Below are 21,269 nucleotides of genomic sequence, written 5' to 3'. Positions count from 1 at the left end.
GGTTTTGTTTGTTTGTTTGTTTTTAATATTATAGTGTGCAGCTCTCAATCTCATAGCCAGGCTAATTTACATAGTAGCACAAAACCCTGCATTTACAATGAGTTCCCAATTGAAAGGGAAATAGCCTCACTAATTACAGGAGCAGCACTTTTTGATGGGGGGGGGCAGGGGGAGATTAGAGGGATGTATTCACCTGTGAAAGGCCAAAGGGAGAGAAGCCCAGCCCTCCTGAGAAAGGAGGAATCTACAAAACCAGAAGTAAAAAGGGAGGGCAGACTCACTGCTGAGAGAGGGGTTCTGGGGGGGAGAGGGGCGGAGAAGAGCTCCAGCCCCCCCACCCCACTCCTTTCTGTCTTGTCCTCAGGGCCCACGTTCCCAGCAGGCACAGTGGGCACAGTGCCTAGGGAACACGACACTTTCAGAGGCCCACAAAAGTGTTTTTACTTCTTTAGGAATCAAGAATAAAATGTACTTTTAGATTGAAGAACATGTTTTAATATATAATATTAATATGTTTGTCTTTATCCCAACATAATCATACAATATAATTTTTAATTTCTTTAAAGGAAGAAGTGCCTTATGCTCACAAAAGCCATCATGTGGTCCTGCCTGTTGTATTAGGCTAAGTGATATAAAATTGCTAACAACCAACTATTTTAGACATACAAAACAGGGAGTGGCAAGTCAATGGGTATAAGGCTTCAGTTATGCAAGAGAAATCAGTTCTAGAGATCCGCTATACCAACTAGTGCCTAGGGATAATGATCCTGGATTGTGTGCACTTAGAAATCTGCTCAGGGGGTAGATCTCATGTTAAGTGTTCTTACCATAGTAAAATTAAAAGAAAAAAAAAAGAGTTTTGACCTAATACCTATCTTTCAGAGGACCCTCTGCTGGTGTGTAGACTAGCTCAACTCAAGCCAGAAAGGCAGAGTAGGTAGAGAAGGTAATCCTTTCTTTCTATCCCTCCAGTCCTAGGGCCCTCAAAGGACCTTGGAATGTCCCAGATATTCACCCAGGCCCTTCCGCCCCTCAGCCTCATCTCTGCTGTTCTTCTCTAGGACATAGATGAGTTCAAAATGGGATCGGCAAAGCCTCAGTAAACTCAGATCAGCTTCAGACTATGAAGCTCCCTGGGTTGGGGCAAGAGGCAAGACTCAGAGACAGACCAAAGCTCTCTTGTTCCTTCCATAGTCTGCCTCCATCCGTGGTTGCTGAGATCTTTATCTGGTGAGGAGAGTAAGACGGAGGAGAAAAACCGATTCTACATATTGCTTATGCTTTACAGTGTTTCCCATCATTCAAGACAAAGATTTTGGTATTAGAATCCAATAATTTGCTTTTTCCCCTCTGATTCAATCACTGACAACTTCTTAAAAAAAATGGATACTTTCTGGTCTACCTTTCCAAATCAGGAAGTCGCCAGGTAAATAAGATATGTAGGGTAGATAAGGACTACAACAAAGAGCACATCGGTTATATCTTCACCCGTCACCCACTGCAAATACTAATTAAACTCATTAGGGCCAAATCACAGAGCTGGCTATCAAGGGGATGAGACAGTATGTTATCAATACAAGTATAAAAAAAATAGGGTCTTACTCTCAAGAAACTTTAGCTTAGTGGTGAAAAGTCATGCATAAAAGTGATACAAGAAAATAAACATAAATAAGGAGGAGTCAAGTACAAAGTGGATATTGATAGAAAAGTAGCTAATATCCAGATCCTCCTTGGTGATAAAAGGAGATCTAAATCTATGCCACTATCACAGGTGATGGTGGACTATCCACTCTGATCTGTGCCCTGTCGAGAAGGTTGGATTACTTCTGTTAAAACCCAGCCCAGAAGAGTGGTTAAACATTCAGACATGGAGAGGTCCTACAGGGCCTGGAAGAACAGGACATCTGAAGGCCAGGTGGAAAGGAAGGAATGACTGACCTCTCATCCCGCAGAGCTGTGGAAAGACAAGCAGGCAGACTCCATGGATTTTGTTCAAGGCTTTTACCTAAAGATGTCAAAGAACCTTTGCTGTGTTCTTGACTTTCAGAAATTTTGGAAGAAAATAAATGAAGAAGAGAACCACTATCCAGTTTCTATAGAGTAACAAAAGCAAAATGATGAACTTCTTCAAGTATATTGCACATCATTAATGGAACAAGGACTGCAGAGGAGAAATGAAGAGCCCATTTTGTGTCAACCTTAGTTTGGCCTTAAATAGTGAGGTTGGAAGAGAGAGGTAGAGCTCAGGAATGATAAAGCATTAAATAACCAACCATGACTAATCCCTGAGTTTAGCCTCAATGAATTCACTCTGCAAACATAGCTGTCATCAAAACGTAGCTTATGCAAGGCTCCTGGATGGGCTGCATGTCACAACCCATAACTACAAATTCATGTTTTGTCTGCAAGACATAATCAACTGTGTCTGTAGTGTTGCATTTGGTATGGTCGGATGACATGGAATGATTGCCCCAGGTGATTTCGGTTTTGATGAAAGTAGATGAGGTTAAGCATTTTATTTATTATAGTGTTGAAAGTGAATCTGTGTAGTCAAACAGTACTTTTTTGTTGTTGTTTTTATTATTCTTAACATAAAGAACATGCTATAACAGAATATAGCCACCTTTTAGGACAGACCTGGATTCTTATTTTAGCTCTGTGTTGAACTAGCTACATGCAGCACTCTTACTTTATCTTAAAGTGAAGCCCCTTCTAGCCCTACAGTGCTGTGTTACACTATTTGGTTCTTATGGAGAAGCCTGTAGGCACTTTCCTCTGAGTAGGTGGGAGAGTAGTTGAGAAAAAAATGTCAGACACCATTAAATCCACTTACCTTTGTATGTTGAAAAGAAAACTAATGAATTAAATAGGGATTCTGTGAATTTCTTACTCCATTCTTTATCCATTAATCCTAACTTTCAAAAAAGAGTGAATATATTAAATACAAAAAAAGTCTGCTATATAGGGATAAACCACAGGACATTCAAACTGAGCCTATATACCTAATAAGGCATACAGTTGGAAGTTTTGACAACTGTGTGGTATTTTGAAAATGAGTTATGTATCTAAGAGGGACCAAACTATATGTATTAGCTGTATTCAGGCTTGATCTATGCAAGGGTTTCTCAACCTCAGCCCTATTAACATTTTGACCTGGATAACTCCTGATTGTAGGGGGCTGTGCTGTGTTTTGTAGGATGTTTAGCAGTATTCCTGGCCACTACTTACTAGATGCCAGTAGCAGGCTGATCCCTCTCCCAGTCGTGAGAATCAAAAATGTCTCGAGGTATTGACAAATGTCCTCTAGGGTACAAAATCACACTTATTTAAAAATCACTGGTCTGGACAAAATGACGAAGCAGATTATGTTTGTTTTTGATGTGCCTGCCCCTACCATCTTTCCTGTCCCCTGCCTCAGGCACTTTTTTGTTTATCCATTTAAAAAATGTTTATTAAATGACAACAATGTGTCAGAAACTGTACTGGGAGATGAGGATAAGTAATGAACAGGAAGGAATGGTCCCAACTGTCATGGAGTTTACAATTTTATAGGGGAGAAAAATGTAAAAAGATATTGTAAAATAATAGATAGTACAAAACAGAAGTCGAGAGAGCCTGCATAGGCTACTACTGCCACTACTTCCCCAAATCCTGTTACTATTACAGTGCATGGTTTAGGAAGGCATAAACCTACCAAGGAATGGTGGTGGTAGAGAGTAGAACAATAACAATTGAGAAAAGTAAAATTTAAGTGGATGAGATGAGCTTAGTGAACTTGGAAGAAGCTGAAACCTGAGACCCAAGAAAAAAATATGTCATCATGATGTTTAACAATACCGAGGACAGAAGGAAAAACCTAAAACTTGCACAGAAGAGAAAAAAAGAGATCAAACACAAAAATATATGAATCAGAATGACATCAGACATCTCAATAGCAGCACTTGAAGCTTGAGGAAGATCCAGCAATACCTTCAAAGTTCTGAAGGAAATTCTTCCAACCAAGAATTCTATACCCAGCCAAACTATTAAACAACTAATAAATAGAATAAAGATATTTCAAGACATTCAAGGTCTCCAATTACTTCCCATATTTCCCAGTTTTATATTGCTGCATAACAAATGACCTCAACACTTAGTAGCTTAAAACATATCTCATATCTCATTTTTTTAAAGAATTTGAATAGACATTGTAGGGACAGATTATCTCTGCTCCTCAGTGTCTGAGATCTCAGATGAGAAAATCTGAACAGCTGGAGGATGGCCAGGCATTTCTCTCTCTGCCTATGTAACCTTGCAATGTATTTAACTTGAGCTTCATCACAGCACAACTTCAGGTTATTTGGACTTCTTACATAGCTCCAAGGTGATAAGACAGAAGTGGCCAGTCCTCTCAAAAGCCAAGACTAGAACTGTCATACTCTATTAGCCAAAGAAGTCAGAAGCCAATCCAGATTCAAGGAAAGGAAAATAAACCCTCCCCAACTTCCCGATGCACTAAACAAGTTCTTAAATAGACCAAGAAGTATTCTGTTGCCAGCAAGACTGAGATTGCATTGAAGAGTAAAAGAATCTGCATGAATAAATTTTAAAAAATCTACCTCTATACCTAATAAAAAGAAAATAAGTAGATGAAAGTTGTATGATAAGACCAAATCACATCAAGTAAGGGAACTTGGATTTTCTTTAATAGAAATGACAGGGAAGGAACATGATCTGAAATGAATTTTAAAAAGTCACTGACTACTGTATAGAGGATGACTGGTGAGGGATAAACATAGGAGCAGGGAGACCAGTTATATGGTTATTTCAGTCAGTGACTTGGACTAAGAGGGTAAATATAGGGAATAAGAAAACCACGGATTTGTGATCCATTTGGGAGGCATGGATGAAAAGATAACTTTATAATAAATCTGAGAAGTCCAGTGATGGAAAGTAACCTCCCAGGGTGTTCTGATCATAAATTTCTAACTGAGTAGGTCACAGTGGGTAGTCACATTCCAGGCATATAACTTCTTTACTAAAAGATTTATCTTTGCCTTAATCAAGCACTGTGTATTGTTTTTGTGCATCTAAGTTAACACACCTTTGAAATGCCTCTTTTTTCAGATTCCTCAGAAGCATAAGTACCCTCAAGAGAGCACATAATCTTGTTAACTATCTTATAATCCAATCATAGAGATTTCCCTGCCTTGTTTTCTCCCACATTCATGTAATCTTCCTGAGGTTCCCTCCTTAAATCTAAATATATAAAATAAACTGTAAAACTGTCATTCTCCAGAGCATTTGAGATCTTGCTTCCTAGCAATGTCATCAGTTTGACTCAAATAAACTCTTATAAAAATTCACTAAAGTTGTGGACATTTCTTACACTGACAGAGGGTGAGCTGAATAGATTTGCTAATGGGCTGGACATAGGAAGAAGAGAAAAGGAATCAAAGATTATTTCTATATTTTTAGCTTGAACAACTTTATAGATATTGATGTCATTCACTGAAATGGTAAAGAAAGGAAAGGTTTAGGAAGGGAACCAAAAATTCTGGTTGTAAATTGTTATTAGTTATCAAATTTTATATCAAGGAGGAGGTTGGAGATGTGAATTTGGAGCTCAATGGATCTGATAAAATAAGTTTGAAAATTATCATCATCCAGGTGGTTTTTAAAACCATGAGAATGGATGAGATTGCCTATAGAGGACATAGAAAAAGATAGAGAAACTAAGACCAAGTCTTTGGAGTGCTCAAAGAGAAAGAAAGGAAAAAAAGGTGAGCAAAGAAAGAACATTCAAAGGGAAGAAAACAAAAGCTGTCAATGGTATAGGAGAAAAACTAGAAGAATACAGCAACAGGGAAGCCAAGTGTATTTTAGGAATGAGAGAGCAGTTAATGATGTGCTGATTAGCTAAAAAGATGATGTCATAAAGAATGCTGGCCATTGAATTTAGCTAGCCTGCTATCACTATAAATTTTGGTGAGAATAAAAGCTATGGTGGAATGGATTAAGGAAGAATGGGATGTAAGGGGTTAGGGAAAATAGGATTGGAAGAAGTGAGTGGAAATAGGATAAGGGGCCAGGGTTCCCTTAGAAAAAAAGGATTCAATAACTCTTGCTCTTTTTCCAAGAGATATGGAATTAGAAAAATGCATCAAGGGAAAGTGTGGTGACTTGATCCAAAAGCTATTGTGGAAGGAGTGGGGTAGGTCCAGTGTCTAGCCCTGGCACTGAGACAGAACATAAGTGTGATGGTACTTCCAGTACAAATAGAAGAAAGCCAAATGTGTCCTGATCTTTACAACCTGGATTTACCTTGCACCCTCATAAACAGTGTGGGTGTGAAGCAAATCATCTGGTTGCTAAGAACTGTAACCCTAAGGAATTAGCCAGATTCTAGCCAGAAATTCTCTTGTGACTGAGCACAACCCAAGAAAAAAATCACTTTCCTCTGAAAAATTTCTTCGAATGAGAAAGGCTTGTCTCTACCTCCTAGGTTCTGGTTACAGTCAGGATAATCTTACCTGTCCTGGTCCTGGCTTAACCTCCAGAAATAGCCAGAGAAACCCAACTGTGGAGCAATAGCAATTCCATGGCAGCCAGGTCTCTGCTACCACCAGCCCAGTGCTAATAAATGAAACCAAACCCATTAATTTCACCCGAAGATTGCTTAGCAGCCTGGGGAAGAGTCGTTACCCACCAACCTATTCCCAAACAGCCCCGGCCTCTTAGCCATCAAGGGAATCCTCTTCACTGAGCTTGGCAGTAGGAAGTAAATCAGCCTATTCTTTTTTTCTTTTTCTTTTTTTTTTTTTTTTGAGCAAGAAGATTAGGTATTGAATCATATTTCCTCTTGTTATTTACTATTTTATGACTATTGGAGAAGTCGCTGCATACATTTCTTTATATCTAAAATGTAAATATAATCCTACCGCACTAGTGGGTTTCTTTAATACTGAAATTTTATAGGAAAGGACTTTTTACACTGATATATACTACAAAATTATTTCCTCATGTCTGTAAGTAGAATTATTTTATTTTCTCTGTAATATTAGACTAGTTATAAGTAAGCATCTTTCTCTGGTGTTAGATTTTAAGTTTGTCAAGGGGATGACCTTGTTTCATTCACCTTTTAAACCTCAATAAATAGGCCTGTAGAAGCTGTAAAATGGGTAGATTTTAGTAGATTTTTATTGTACTAATGTACTATATACACATATAGTGGTGTATATAAATTTTACTAGTTTTCATTTGATTTATAGTTCTGTTCAGTTTTTAAATAGAATATAAAAATATGAGAAAATGGAATGTTTAAATTTATTGTTATATTTTAATCAAATGCTTTACTTTCTGTTTATCCATTTTTACATATCCAGATAACTTGTGAAATCATGTAAGGCTTTGGTTGCAATGTAAATCAGCCTATTCCTAAAAAGTTCTATTACTGGGCCACTATGGAGAGAAGGAACTTATTCCAATTCTGCTCTTTAGAGGGAGTCCCCAAGGTCAAAGGCCTTCCTATTACATAGTCAACACACATAGAACAAACTGGACCTACTCCTAAAGTAATTCACGTGAACTCAAGGGACTCAAGGATGGACAAAGAAGCAGAGGCTGGGATATGTGTTATCCTTCCAGACTTTGTATTGTTAATGCCTTATTTGAATATAAATGTTGCAGAAAGATATAGCAGTTACACTTGAGTCGTTATGGGTTGGTGCACTCTCTCCTTTTCCCTTACAACTAAATTTTTCCTTTTACCTTGATCGATTTTCAATTCTAATGACAGATAATATCATCTAAAATGAGACTGTTTCTACCCCTACTAAAGTCAAATTCATTTTTGCAGTAATTACATAGAAGGATATATCTGAACACGATCACTGGCACATACTCAGGGCTCACTAAATGTTGGTTTTTGGAATCTAGTTAAGTCATTGAAATACCTTTAGTACACAGGCCATGAGCATTAATGGAGTTGGAACTGAATGGTTGATGTCACGTGATGTCATACATCATACTTCTTTATTTTTCTAACATCTGTTTTTAGGTATAATTTATGTACCATAAAACTCACCCTTTCAAATTTACAATTTAATGATTTTTTAATAAATATAGAGTTGTGTAACCATTACCACAATGCAGTATTAGAGCATTTCCACCACCCTGTAAAAATACCTCATACTTATTTGCAATTATATCCATTCCAACCCAAGACAACTACTAATCTACTTTCTATCTCTATAGATTTTTCTTTTCTGGACATTTTATATAAATGGAATCATAAAATACACACTCCTTCCTATCTGGTTTCTTTCATTTAACAAGTTTTGAGGTTTTGAGGTTCATCTATGTTACAAAGTTTCCTTTTTATCACCAAATAGCATTCCACTGTATTAATATACTACATTTTATGTATCCATTAACAGTTCATGGACATTTCATATCATTTTTAAAAATCCTTTCTTGAGTATCTTTGTCTCAAATGTGTCATAAACTTACCTTGCAGATGACCTACATTTCCTCCCTGTCTGAATAAAAGGATTTACAGGCACTTCTTTCTGAGGACTGTCAGCACCTGTTAAGGGTTTATGACAACTGCCCCAACAGTTATACTTCTGTTATACAGGCTGTGGACAGCTAAGTGAGCAACCATACAGTTTGTGAGCACTATCTCTTCTCTCTATCTCTCTTTTGTGGAGGGAAGCCTAGGAAGATGAGACAATCTGAAAATCCACAGGTGGTATTACAAGTTTTATAATACCAAGGCACAAGGGCATTGAATTATCCAGGGAAAGGAAAATAAAGAAAACCAGAGGCAGCATCAAGATTAAAAGTCCTAAATGACAAAAGAAGGCAGGGTTTTCCCTGACCTGGAAGGGTAGGGACGCATAGGAAGGAGTGGTCTCGCTCTGAGTTCGCTGAGCACCAGAAGGTTCATGCTGCTCTGAGGCACCAGCTGGTCCTTTGTGGGGAGGAAGAAAAACACTGCGGTGTTATTCAACGGTTCCTCCAGACCGGTCCCAGGGGAAACTCTTCCCAGTTCCTTAAACAGTGGGGCCAGTAAAATTGAAAGAGCAAGACTACCTCTCGGGGGCCTAAAATATCTGTGGCCGCTAAGCTGAAATATCAGGTGAGACCACTCCAGATTTCCAAAGAAGTGGCCTTCACTTTGATTGAGAGGTTGACTCCTTCGGCGGGGAGCAGGCCGTGAGCTAGCGTGTGGTGGGAGAGAGCAGATACGTTCTCCACGTAGGCAGTAGCAGTGAGAGAAGATGGGTTGTAAGCAGCTGTGGGAGCAGAGCACAGAACAACAGCATAAAAACTATAACCACCACAAAGGGCTGCGTGGAAAGGGAAATGCCTCGATGGCTTAGAATTCTATCGAATAGTTCGGCCAGAGGATTGGGAAAACAAGACAATTGCTACCAAACCAGTGATGTAGAATTCGGGCACCTCAAAGCTGCCTCATGCTGTCCTGCCTCTGTGGGCTGAGGCTCTGTCTGCTGCCTGGGATAGTCTTTCTTGGGCTGGAGTATTAGGACCAACTTCTCCTTATTCTTCAGGTCTGAGCTAAAATGTATCTCATCAGAGTCCATCACTGTTAAAAGATCCCCTGTGATAGTCTGTCATGGTCTGCTTTATCCTTGAGAATACTGTTTCAGTGATTCTAGGTATAAATTTTTCCCCCACATTATAACATCTCAGAAATTGGGGTAAATCATAATTTAATTGACCTTTCTTTCCGAGAGATTAAAAAGTAATGATATACCTTATAACCAATGGCCTCTCTATTCAATAAAATAGTGTTGATTTGTTCGTATGTTGTTTGTCTACCATATAAGCTTCTTTGGAGCAAAAACCAAAGAAGAACCATCTGACTTGCCTATCCGGCATGTAGTACAATTTCTGACCCATCATGTGTGCTCAATATTGATTAATCAAATGAATGAATTAACCTTAGAATAGTGTTGTATGAGTCTCAGCCAAAAAATCATTGTACCAAATCCTATGTATGATCAGGTGACATAATAAGCTTTCTGGGCAAAAATCAAATACATATTCTCATTGTCAAATTAATTTGTGCCCAATATTTTATTCCAAAGTTTGAGCTACCAGCATTGATTTTAAGCAAAGGTTCCAAACAAGCAGATGCCTGAAAACCAAGCACACATACCAGTACAGCCAGGACTGCCTAATATTTTGCATTATACATTTAAAGGGGAGATATCAATAGAAAGTATTCACAAAGCCACTCTCAGTGTAATACCAGGTGCTTTGACAAGTATGCTATTTTTGCATGTGAAAAAGAAGCTCATTGTTACACACTATGACCAGTTTCTCCTGCTTAATAGTTAACTCTAATCCTATGTTTATACCTCTTAATCTATTTCTGTAGAGACATAGATTTGGTCTTATCTATTCATTTAGACCTTACTTTAATAAGTAGAAAAACCAGGGGATTTGATCTTGACTAAAAATAATTCAGTAATTAACAAACATTTCAGGAAACGCCAGTTAGCAACATAGGAAACATAAATGGATTTCAACCCATGGTTGATCTATTTGGAAATTTTCCTCTAAATGAAAGGATCTGGATAAATCTCATTATCATGAAAGTCCTCAATAGTGAGAATTTAAATACAAAATTAACTAAAATGAAGGGGAAAATGGGTCATTTCTGTCACTGCCTCATTCTGGGATTTTTGAGCAAAACAGAGCTGAGAATAAAAATATCTGAACTTTACAGTATAGAATGTGTCCCTGGTGGCTTTCAAATGATGGTTCTGAAGCAGCTGGAAGGATGGATATAGAACTGATTCTGCTCTTGGGCAAGTCATACTGCTCTGTATCTCAAAGGTCATTTCTGTTTCTGCAAATCTGATTTGTGAAGGTTCAGCTCCATTGCTATCTCCTCTGAGAAACCTTCAGACTTCATTTGTCAGAATCGATGTCTCCTTCGTCTTCTGGACACCCCTAACATTTTGTTCTTCTGCCGTGGTAGCAGTTATACAGTCTGCCTTGTTGTAGAGATGAATGTGTATGTTTGTCTGCCTCAGAAGGCTGTGAACTGGAAAGGCAGGACTATATTAATTCATCTTTGGGTCTTGCACATGGAAGGTGTCTCATACCTTTGCCATATCATGCTGAAGGGCCTTATAAGATCAATTTTGGCTTATTATTCAGGTTATGCTCCTTAAAGCACTTTGGTTTTAGTTTTATATACTAATATTCCAGATTTAAAAAAAAAAAATCCTGCTCATCTCAAACTCTCATGAGTCTTTGCGCGTGACCTAGAACAAAGAGGTGGGTTAAGCCAACTCAGCTCAGAGAGTGCCTCTAGCAGTTCATACCAAGTTCATGTCCTGAGCTGTGGTTGGCTGGGGCTTCACTGGGCCCTAGGAGGAGAGAGGTTCCTACAGGATCCTTGAAGTGAAAATCGATTCCTTTTGGTTCTGAGAACAGGAGCCAATGCTCTCTGTGGACTGTGCAACCATTAGAGCCTTATGCATTATCCGTGCAGCCTGACCCTGGCTCTAAAATTCATTTTCTGGGTGATGGTATGCAAATTAATCCCTTAGGCCTCTTGATTATCAGCTCATTGGCCTCTAAAATAGGAAGTCTAATATTAAAATTTCTCTACACCATGTACTGGTGTGAAAACTAATGAATACAAAGTATTCTAAAGCACTTTGAAGAAGTTCAGTGCTAAGTATAGTGAAAAGAATGTGGCCAGAGACCTCATACCTAAGCCAGATGGAACCGGCCTTGGCTACTCTCCCATAATGCTCCCAGATGACAAACATTTGATAGAAGATTCTGCCAGGATCCACACATCAGTGTTCCCAGTGGGAGCTGCATGGTCCAGCCTGGTGGGCGTGTGCTGAGAAGGCCCTTGAAGAAAACGGGACCTACACAATCGCATTGCTAATGCCATCCCATAATACCAGTTCACGAATGTTCCCAGCTCTAAGCATTGCTGTTCATTTGTGATATGAAACTTAAAATAAAATTCTTTTTATTTTAGCAAATTTTTGGTTTCAGGGGACTTTGCTGTGGTCAAAATTTCAGTCTTATACATACCTATATAATACCTTAACTGACCAAGTAAAGCATTTCCTTGGAAAATCAATCCAACCAAGTTGTGTGATGTTGTTTAGACATACCAGTTAACTGGAGTTTTCACTTCCTAGCCAGTTGCTTAGATGAAGCCTAAATTAATTTTGTTCTTGGTCACTTTTCATAAAATCTGAAAGTTCAGCCCTAACCACCTTACAAAATGGACAGTCTTGTTCTTGACCTCATTAATAAAGTACTCTCCTTCCAACTCACACCAACCCCGGGGAGGAAATAAACCAGACAGCCCAAATGACGACAGAGAAGCATGAAATAACCCCTCCTCGGGACAATGCCTTTTCCTGTTTCTGGAGGCTCCTCCTAGTCCCACACTGGTTTCTGTATCCGTCACTCCGCCAGGATCCTCTTTCACATCAAAGTGTCTCTCCTTGGGCTGCACAAGTAGGGGCATAACCTTAGTTTCTACAGGAAGAAATTTTTATCCCAAAGGAAAGGGAAAAACCATGTGTTTGGTTGCTCTAAAATTACATGCCATTTTCCTTGTTTTTCATTTTATACTCAATGCACACAAAAAGTATAGGCAGGCCTCTAGCTACTAGAATCCTATAGTTTATGTTGAAAGCATTAAAAAAAATTAAAACTCTAGACATTCAGTCTTCACTAATAATATTGCATGCTTGAGTCAAGAGAAGTTTTGGTAGAGGATATGATTCTTTTCTACTTCAAAAGCACATGAAAAGGCATAAGCTAGACAGATTTTAAGGAAGAAAGGTTAAAGAATACCATACATTCCATCTCAAACTAAGCTACTGGGACCCTTCTTGGGAGGTCTGCATTTGAATCTGGTTTTGAACTGTTACATGTAATCGGTGATGGTGGAGCACTCGAGCTTCTCCGAAGTTGTTGATCATGTCATTATCAAAAGCACTTATTTAGTACCTAACATATCCTATGCATGGCAGATGTTTGGACGGGCATGCCCCTGTCTTTCTAGGGCCTCTGATCTAAAATAGTGCAGATATCCTTGGGGATATGGGCTATAAAGCAAAACCTTCGGCAGGTCCAATAGTACTTTTTTTTAAATCTATAATTCAGAGGCAGGGAGAAAGGACATTAAAGAAGTGAAGCTCCACAAAGTTTTAACTGGTAGGATATGTAAAAAATACAGTTTGTTGTCTTTGGGGCAGGACTCTCTTGAAGGGTATTGTATTTGGGAGCTGGAAGGTATTGATCAAAAGATAGCATAGGTTTCACAATGTGAAGAGAAACTATTCTAGAGCTATTCATTCCTTAAGTTATCATTTGCTCATTCAGAATTTATCAACTGCTTCCTGGATTCCTAAATAAGTAGCTGGCACTATGAAAGATATAAAACAGGTAGACTCAGCCATACCTTGAAAACTCCATACACACTCAGGAGTCCATGATAGCACCATGTTAGCATTGGAAGGAATTGCACTGTCCTAATCTAGATGAACACAATGGGTGATTTGGAGGCAGAGTTAGGATGTCCCGAATCACTTTGGGATCAACAAGGACCTAGGTTTAGAGACAGACAAGCACAATTCCTAACTGACCTTCAGTAACTTCAAGACAAGCTCCCTTCCTGCTCTTGTCTCCTTATTATTCTGATGCAGGGAGGGAAATCAAGCCCTACAGTTTGTTCGCAAATTCACACATTTCTTCTAGCAATTAGAAAAAGGTTTCTTCACCAAATGGAAATACTTCAGGCTTCACTAGTAGGCTGGGGAAATGGAACATTGAAAATGAATCAGCTCTTCTATGAGGACTTGGTAATTGTACTATCATGAGAAGAGGGAAAAAAAGAAAAGGAAGAGAAAAGAGAAAACGGAGTGCAAGGTAAAAGAGACCAGATTCCACTCGGCCAAAATTGCCATTGTGCCTGAGAAACCCATACGTTAACCCGGAGAACAGTGACCACTACACTGACCGAGATGAAGGGAGGAAATGAGGAACAATGGCAAAACTGTCTGTTATGCCCTACGTGCTTTAACACATTATCTTATTTAATCCTCATAAAGATCTTACTAGGAAAATGTTAACAATTCTCGTTTCATAGATGAGGAAACCAAAGCTCAATGAATTTAAAGAACTTGCCCAAAGTCATACAGCTAGTAAGCAGCGGCACCAGGAGTTAAACTTGAGTCTGTCTGAGGCCAGAGCTCGTGAATGTTCCCCTACCCTACACGCACTTCACTCTCTGCTCAAAGCTCCGGAAAAGAGTGTGTGCATGTAAGTCCCTGGCTGACCGCAGGACAAGTGTTCCTTTAACATCTTCTCCTTGTTCAACCTCTCCAGGAATACAGCAGAGTACTTTTCAAATATGGTGCCCCCATTCCTTTCATTCATCCAAATTCTTTACTCTATAATATTCTTATAATATCAGCTATGGTGTATATTTGAAATTGAGTGTATTGCTCTCTGGAGGGCTCATGAGGGACAATGCTGTGTAAATCCTAATGCTGCGATGAATAAAGTCAGATGCTTATATGTATGCAAAATATTGCAAAATAAAATAATTTTAAAGAGATTTTCATCTATTTTTATCATTCTGATGCAAAAACTATATTCTGACTATTTATAAAGTTACTTCCTTACATGTTTTCTATTTTTTGCCCCCATCCTGTCATTCTTTTCACCCCAGTAATCTCAAATATATCTAAGGAAGCGGAAGCAAGAAGTTGAACCACCTGTGTTTACTAATTATAGTGTTAGGGCTGGGTACTTTGTTAGAATACTGATTATCTCTCCAAGCAGCTAACCCTACCTTTTCCTTGGAACTGGCAAAAATTTAAATTCAAATATCTTCATGACAGGCAGTTTTATTTTCTGTGGCACACCAAAGAAGTGAGTTGGTTTGGGTGTGTTTGGTTTGGGCCATTTTTCCCCCTTTCCACTTTTGGTAGAAGGTTATGCTTCAGAAAAGTATGTTCAGTTGGCCTATACCATTGGAAAACTTTCTTGAGTTGTTCTGCCCATATGCCACAAGCCTAAACCCAACAGACACCAACCAGCTCCCAGAAAAGCAGGGAGTTCTATCTCTGTGACTGATTTCATCTTTTTTTTTTTTTTTTTTTTTTTAGTCTGCCAATAAGTTCCAGATGTGATGTGTTGTTTTTTTGTAAGCAAGTTACCTGTCCATTGGGAGCAGAAGGCTATCACTAGCTTGGGCCACCCACAACTGACAGATGGCAGTGACTTTGGTCACTGATGCTGTTGGCAGGATTCAACTCAGCTTAGAAGAGAAAGAAACCATAATATCCCTTAACAATTTCCTTTGCTCCACCCAGTTATTCTACTAAAGAAATGGAGATTTGAAAAGTTGAGACTCTAATACCACATGTGCCACATTTACATCTGGAGAAGGGCTTGAGGAAATCCCCCTGGAAACAGAAAACAAAAGGAAAAAACCCTCTAGGTGATTGTTGCTCCCTAACTGCTGAACCTAGATGGGCGAGTGGGGGTGGAGCTCTTAGTTTGTGAGTATAGCTAGCTGCCAAACAGCTGGTTGGGTATACAAATTAAAACTAACTTGCATTCATCTAAAATCAAATTATTTTAGATGAACTTACGTTCATCTAAAAAATATGAGGTGCCTATTATATATATAAATGTACTACTGAAAGACTATAAATGTATAGTAAAATTTTAATATGCATGACTTTTTTCATGAAAAAATGTTTAGAAAAAGTTTCTATATTCTGGATTTAGATTCCTTCAAGAAAAAACAATAAATTAAGGTACCCTAAAGCATAATGTCTGATGAGGACCATAGACTATATGAAGGCCAATTAAGACCAGCCAAGGCTTAAATTAAATTTTCTTAAAGTTCTTCCATAAAAGGGGCCATTGGGACACCTTTACATGCTTTAGTGCTTTCCCCCCCCCCCCCCAGAATTCCCTGTTTTCTAGTTGGAAAATAGCTTTTATATTAATATAGTAGAATTGACTAATTTGTAGGCTTTGGAGTCTTAAAGACCCAGGTTCAAATACAAGATTGACCTTAGACAAATGACTCAACATCTCAAAGGCTCAACTTCCTCACTAGTGGAACAGAGTGTGTACCTATTTACCGGAGCTGTGAGAGTTCTGCGAGACCATGTATAACTAGCACATAACACAGTTCCTGTTCTATTGTAAGTGCTCAGTAATTGTCAGATGTGAATATGCTCATAGCTACTCCTTCTTCTATTCCTCCTGCTTCTACTCTAGCCCACTGTTCATACTACTAACATTCCAACTCCATGTGGGTTTCGTGGGCAGCATAGTAAATGGTTAAGAGCATGGATTCTGAAGTCTCACTGTCTGGGCTCAATTCCTGTCTCCCCCATTTACTGGCCCCTTGACTCCGGGCAAGTTCCTTCACCTCTGTGCTTCAATCTCCTCACCTATAAAATAGGAATGACAATAGTAGCTTATTCCTAAAGTTATTGTGAGCATAAAATGAGTCAATACATGTAAAGTACTGAAAACAATGCCCAGCTGTAGTAAGCTCTCAGTAACTATTAGCCATCAGTATTATTTTGTGCCTATTAATACAATGGAATCACAAGCTCCTGGAGTCAAGTTGCTGAACCATAATGTCCATAAAGTCTGCTTTCTGTTTCCCCAAGGACTTAGCACATTACCTGGCACAGAGTGGAACCCCAACAAATATTGACTTTAACCACCTTTTATGTAGACTACCAGGTGGCTTTCCAACCACTCTCTCGCTCTGTGGTAACTCCTTTCAAATCCATCCTAACTGGCAACCGGGTCTGTCTCAATCTAATCTCCTATTGCTCCCCTAAACATACTCGACCTGCGGCAAATACTGCTGCTTTGCACCAGCTGTGCATTGCAGGGAGGGTGGGCCTCAGCCCCAGCCACAGGGGGTGAATCAGTATTCCTTTAGACCAGTCATGGTGTTTTCATTCCTCTTGCCATTGACTGATTGACGTATGGACATACCATAAAATTTAGACTAATTAAATGAGAGAACGAGCCTTAGGGGAGGAGGGAAGTATCTGAGAAAGATTTTCCTCAATATTCAAGATAGACAGATAGGAAGAAATAGTCTCTCTCCTCCTACTGGATATTGTGGTATTTGCGTGTAATGCCTGGAATTGCTGCAGCCATCTTGCATCCATGAGAGGAACTAAGTCAAAGCACTGAGGATGATCTGCTGAATTAATCAACCCTATACCGCCCTAGCTATAGAGTTCTTGAGACTTGGACTTTTCCGTTACTTGCAGCCCTAAGTAGCCTAAGAAACATGTGAGAAATCCTTCCTCTCCCAAGCAAGACCAAAATATGATACTAACCTCAAAAAAGTACATAATTGAAATATATAGCTCATTGAATTTTCACAAATTAAATGTACCTGTGTAACCGGCATTGAAATAAAAATTTGACTTTATTAATATTTTAATCAAGAATAAAAATTAAACCTTTTAAACCTAACAAATAGGCAAAAACTAAAAGATTAATACTTTTTTCCTTAAGTTGGATCTAGAAAAGTATAATCTCATATACTTTTGGTGAGACCGTAATTTAGCAATATATATCAAAATTTTAACCGTTTATCTTATGGCCCAGCAGTATAACTTCTAGGAATTTATCCTAAGAAAATAATAAAAAAGATTATTTGTATGTAAAGAGGCATATAAATCTTCTGGTGTTTCACAGCAAATATTTGCAAATGATCCAGGTAACCATCAGTAGAGAATTAGTTAAATAAAATTTTGTGTATCTTAATGGAATATTACTCAGCCATAAGAAGAGATGAAATACTGCCATTTGCAACATCATGGATGGGCCTTAAAATAATCATGCTAAGCGAAAGAAGCCAGACAGGAAAGGTTGAAAATCACATGATATTACTTATACATGGGATATAAACGTAAAAGCAACAAATGAACAGGACAAACAAACAGAGACTCATGGACATGGACAATGGACTAGTGGTTTCCAGAGGGCCTGGAACACTCGCTATGCTATCCTGTTCAACAAAGTCAGCATGTTGTTTGAGGCCATTTACAGTGGTTTTCTCTAGGGGACAAAGGGAGGGACAACTGCTTTGTGCACCATTGTAGTGTTTAACTTTGTGAATCAATAGGCACATGTTACTATTTTCATCAGAAGTCACATGAAAGATCTGAGAACAAATACCTTGCAAGGTCTGGATGGAGCCCCCACCCAACACATCAGCCCTCTCCTCTCAACTCCCACCTGCCTTGGGTAAGGCTGTGGTTCTCACCTGGCTGTCCCTGTACCACTGGCCAGATACAGATGTGGTCTCGGCAGGACACTGGGTTTTCACAGCAACCGCAAAGAAGTCACTGTAAAGATGAGAAGCAATTATATTAATGCAAATTTTTATATTTTTATAACTCACAATGAGAGGAATAATTTTTAAATTTCTATAAGGATTCCAAGTATATGATATTCTGGAAAAGGCAAAACTATGGAGATTGGTGGTTGCCAAGAGGAAGGGTAGGGAGAGAGAAATAGACAGAATGTAGAGGATATTTTAGGACAGTGAAACAATAGTGGATATATATTGTACATTTGTCCTATAGAATATAGGACACCAAGAGTGAGCCCTGAAGTATGATGCATTAACGTAGGCTCATCGATGGTAACAAGTGTACCACACTGGTGGGAGATGTTAAAAGCAGGGGAAGTTGCATATATGTGAAGACAAGAGGCTGATGGGAACTCTGTACTTTCTACTCAATTTTGCTGTGAACCTAAAACTTCTCTAAGAAAAAATAAAGTCTATTAAAAAAAAAATCCTGTAATCATAAAAAAGTTTGTGTTGAAAAATGTCTTCTCTTATTGTGAGAAAATTAACTGGTGTCAGCTAAAATTGCAAAGGTTTAAACTACAGGCGTATGGTAGCATGTTTCTAATGCCCGCTGACCATAGCAGCCTCAGCAACACCTATTCTCACACCTAGAACATTTACCTGCCTAAGGATGTTTTGTACTGAGAGATAAGTTTTCACCCAAAGCACTGCAGGCATAGATGAAATCAAATAGAGATGGTTTCAATCACTTGCAGTGCTTAAAATATTTATAATCCTCTCTATAGCCAAAGGCAGCCTGGCTAATTATTTACCAAGCAAGTGGAAATGACTTCCCTGGGGATATGGCAGAACTTATACACAAATTGAGAGAAAGATTGGTAGTTAGTTGGAGTTCAGGGAGTCTCAAAAGCATCCTGGAGTAGCTGCATTTTAGCCTCACATATAAGAATGCCACCATTGTGTTACAAATGATACATTTGCTACTGAAAAGATCAAAGGGTGGGGAGAGGGCTTCTGTAGCTAGTCCTCACGTTCTTTTGAGTATCTCTGAAGAGTTGCAGCAAGAGAAATCTATGTTCTCTGGGGCTAGAAGGTCCCAAAATGGAAAGACTGTATAGATTCTAGGAGAGAGATTTAATGGAGGGGAAGATTATCGGGGCTCCTCGAAGAGCTTTGACTTTCCCAGCTGAATAGCTTTTTATTGATAATGACGGTGATTTTATGGATTTTGCTAATTAGAAGACCAATTAAGGCTTACTTTAAATTTTTTTCAGACAACTCAGTAACATCTAGACTTGAAATTGATGCTTCCTCTCCAAAAATAACAATAGTAATGGCTTAGTTATATTTTTCCAGGTGTCTTTCTAGGCATCTACACATGTATATATCAGTACTGGCTATGTATTTAGATATCACATTACAATGTTGTCGGTCAATCCCGGCTCTTCTTGAAATGGTCACTTAATGACAGAGAGATGTGGTGACTTTATGGGAAGATCTACAGCCTAGACTAAGGCTGCCCAACAAGTAACTGTCTAATCTTGAAACTGCTGATTATCGAAATCTCCCATCTGAGATGCTGCAGGATCATCCTTTTTACCCTGCCCTTTTTTAATCCATTCCCCACGAAACATCTAGTGTGGGTTTAAAAAAAAAAAAAAAAAAATGAATCCAAGCCCATCATCTACTTATGAAGGATTTTGCATTGTTCGTACAACAAAATCTTTGTGTAATGTTGCCATAGGTCCTTACATGATACTCCTCTGCCCCCTCGTCTGGCCTCGGCCATTTTCCTCTCCTTCTCCAGGCTCCAGCCACTCTGGCTTTCAGTTTCCGGAGTGACTATGCCCCTGCTTGCTCAGATACGTGGACCCTGCTGTTTTCTCTGCCTGGAATTTTCTTCCTCAACCCTTTCCACTTCATCTGGTTAACTCCTATTCAGTCTTCAGATCTCAGCTCAAATACCGCTCTGTCAAGATAAGTTTGTACTGTGCGCCTGTGCGATTGTTTGGTTAACATCTTCGTTGCTCAATCGACTGCAGGCCGCATGCAGCTAAGTCTGTTTTAGTAGCTGGTTTCCCCAGAGACCGACCAATTGCTTGCCACACGGCCGGAACTAAAACATTTGCCCAGTCAATACACTTCCCAGTGAAGGCAAAGACTAGTGCATGTGAAGCGCTGAAGGACGAGTGCAAGTAAAGCCCCTGGACAGAGTCCCAGCTGAGGAAACATGGATCTTGCCATCTGGTGAAAGTGCCCCAAAGCAGCTTTCTCTGCCCTTCAGAGACCACCCATGTACCAAGCCACCCCAGCTCCAGGTTGTGCTCTGTGAAGCGTGGCCATGCCTGGATAAGCAGACACGACATTGCACATATGGATAACAGTACCGAATCCCCCTTTTTTCAAGGTGAAAAGAAGCCTTTTCAAAGGTTTTAATTAATTATTTTTTAATAGTGAATTGTGCTGGAGAAATAAACCAAAGTCACCAAGAACTACTTTCCCATCCTTTGGTGCCCTCTATTGGCAGAAAACTCAATTGCAGTAAAATTATACAAGCTTCTGGCTCTTGAGAGCCGAGAGAGGAGAGATTTGCACCCTTATACCGAAAAAGATTCTAGGTGAATTTAGTCTTTGGAAAAATCCTACTTCTCTCTTATCAAAAACGGCATTTATGAGTTCACGCATCTGAAACTTTTTGTCACATTTTTAGGCTTCTGCATCTGGCCACTGTTAGAACTCAGAGTAAAAATGTGATGGAATTTCCAAGTGTCAAATAGAAGAAAAAATTATCTTTACCCGTTCAGGAAATACACTCTTGACAGAGCTGCCAGATTATCTTTTTGTTTTTCCTACCTAAGCAAAAAGCAAACTTATACTGGAAACAAGGACAAAC

This window comes from Rousettus aegyptiacus, unplaced genomic scaffold (genome assembly GCF_014176215.1).
Source record: "Rousettus aegyptiacus isolate mRouAeg1 unplaced genomic scaffold, mRouAeg1.p scaffold_m13_p_10, whole genome shotgun sequence".
NCBI classification, from domain to species: Eukaryota; Metazoa; Chordata; class Mammalia; order Chiroptera; family Pteropodidae; genus Rousettus; species Rousettus aegyptiacus.
This window is presented reverse-complemented; position numbering follows the sequence as displayed.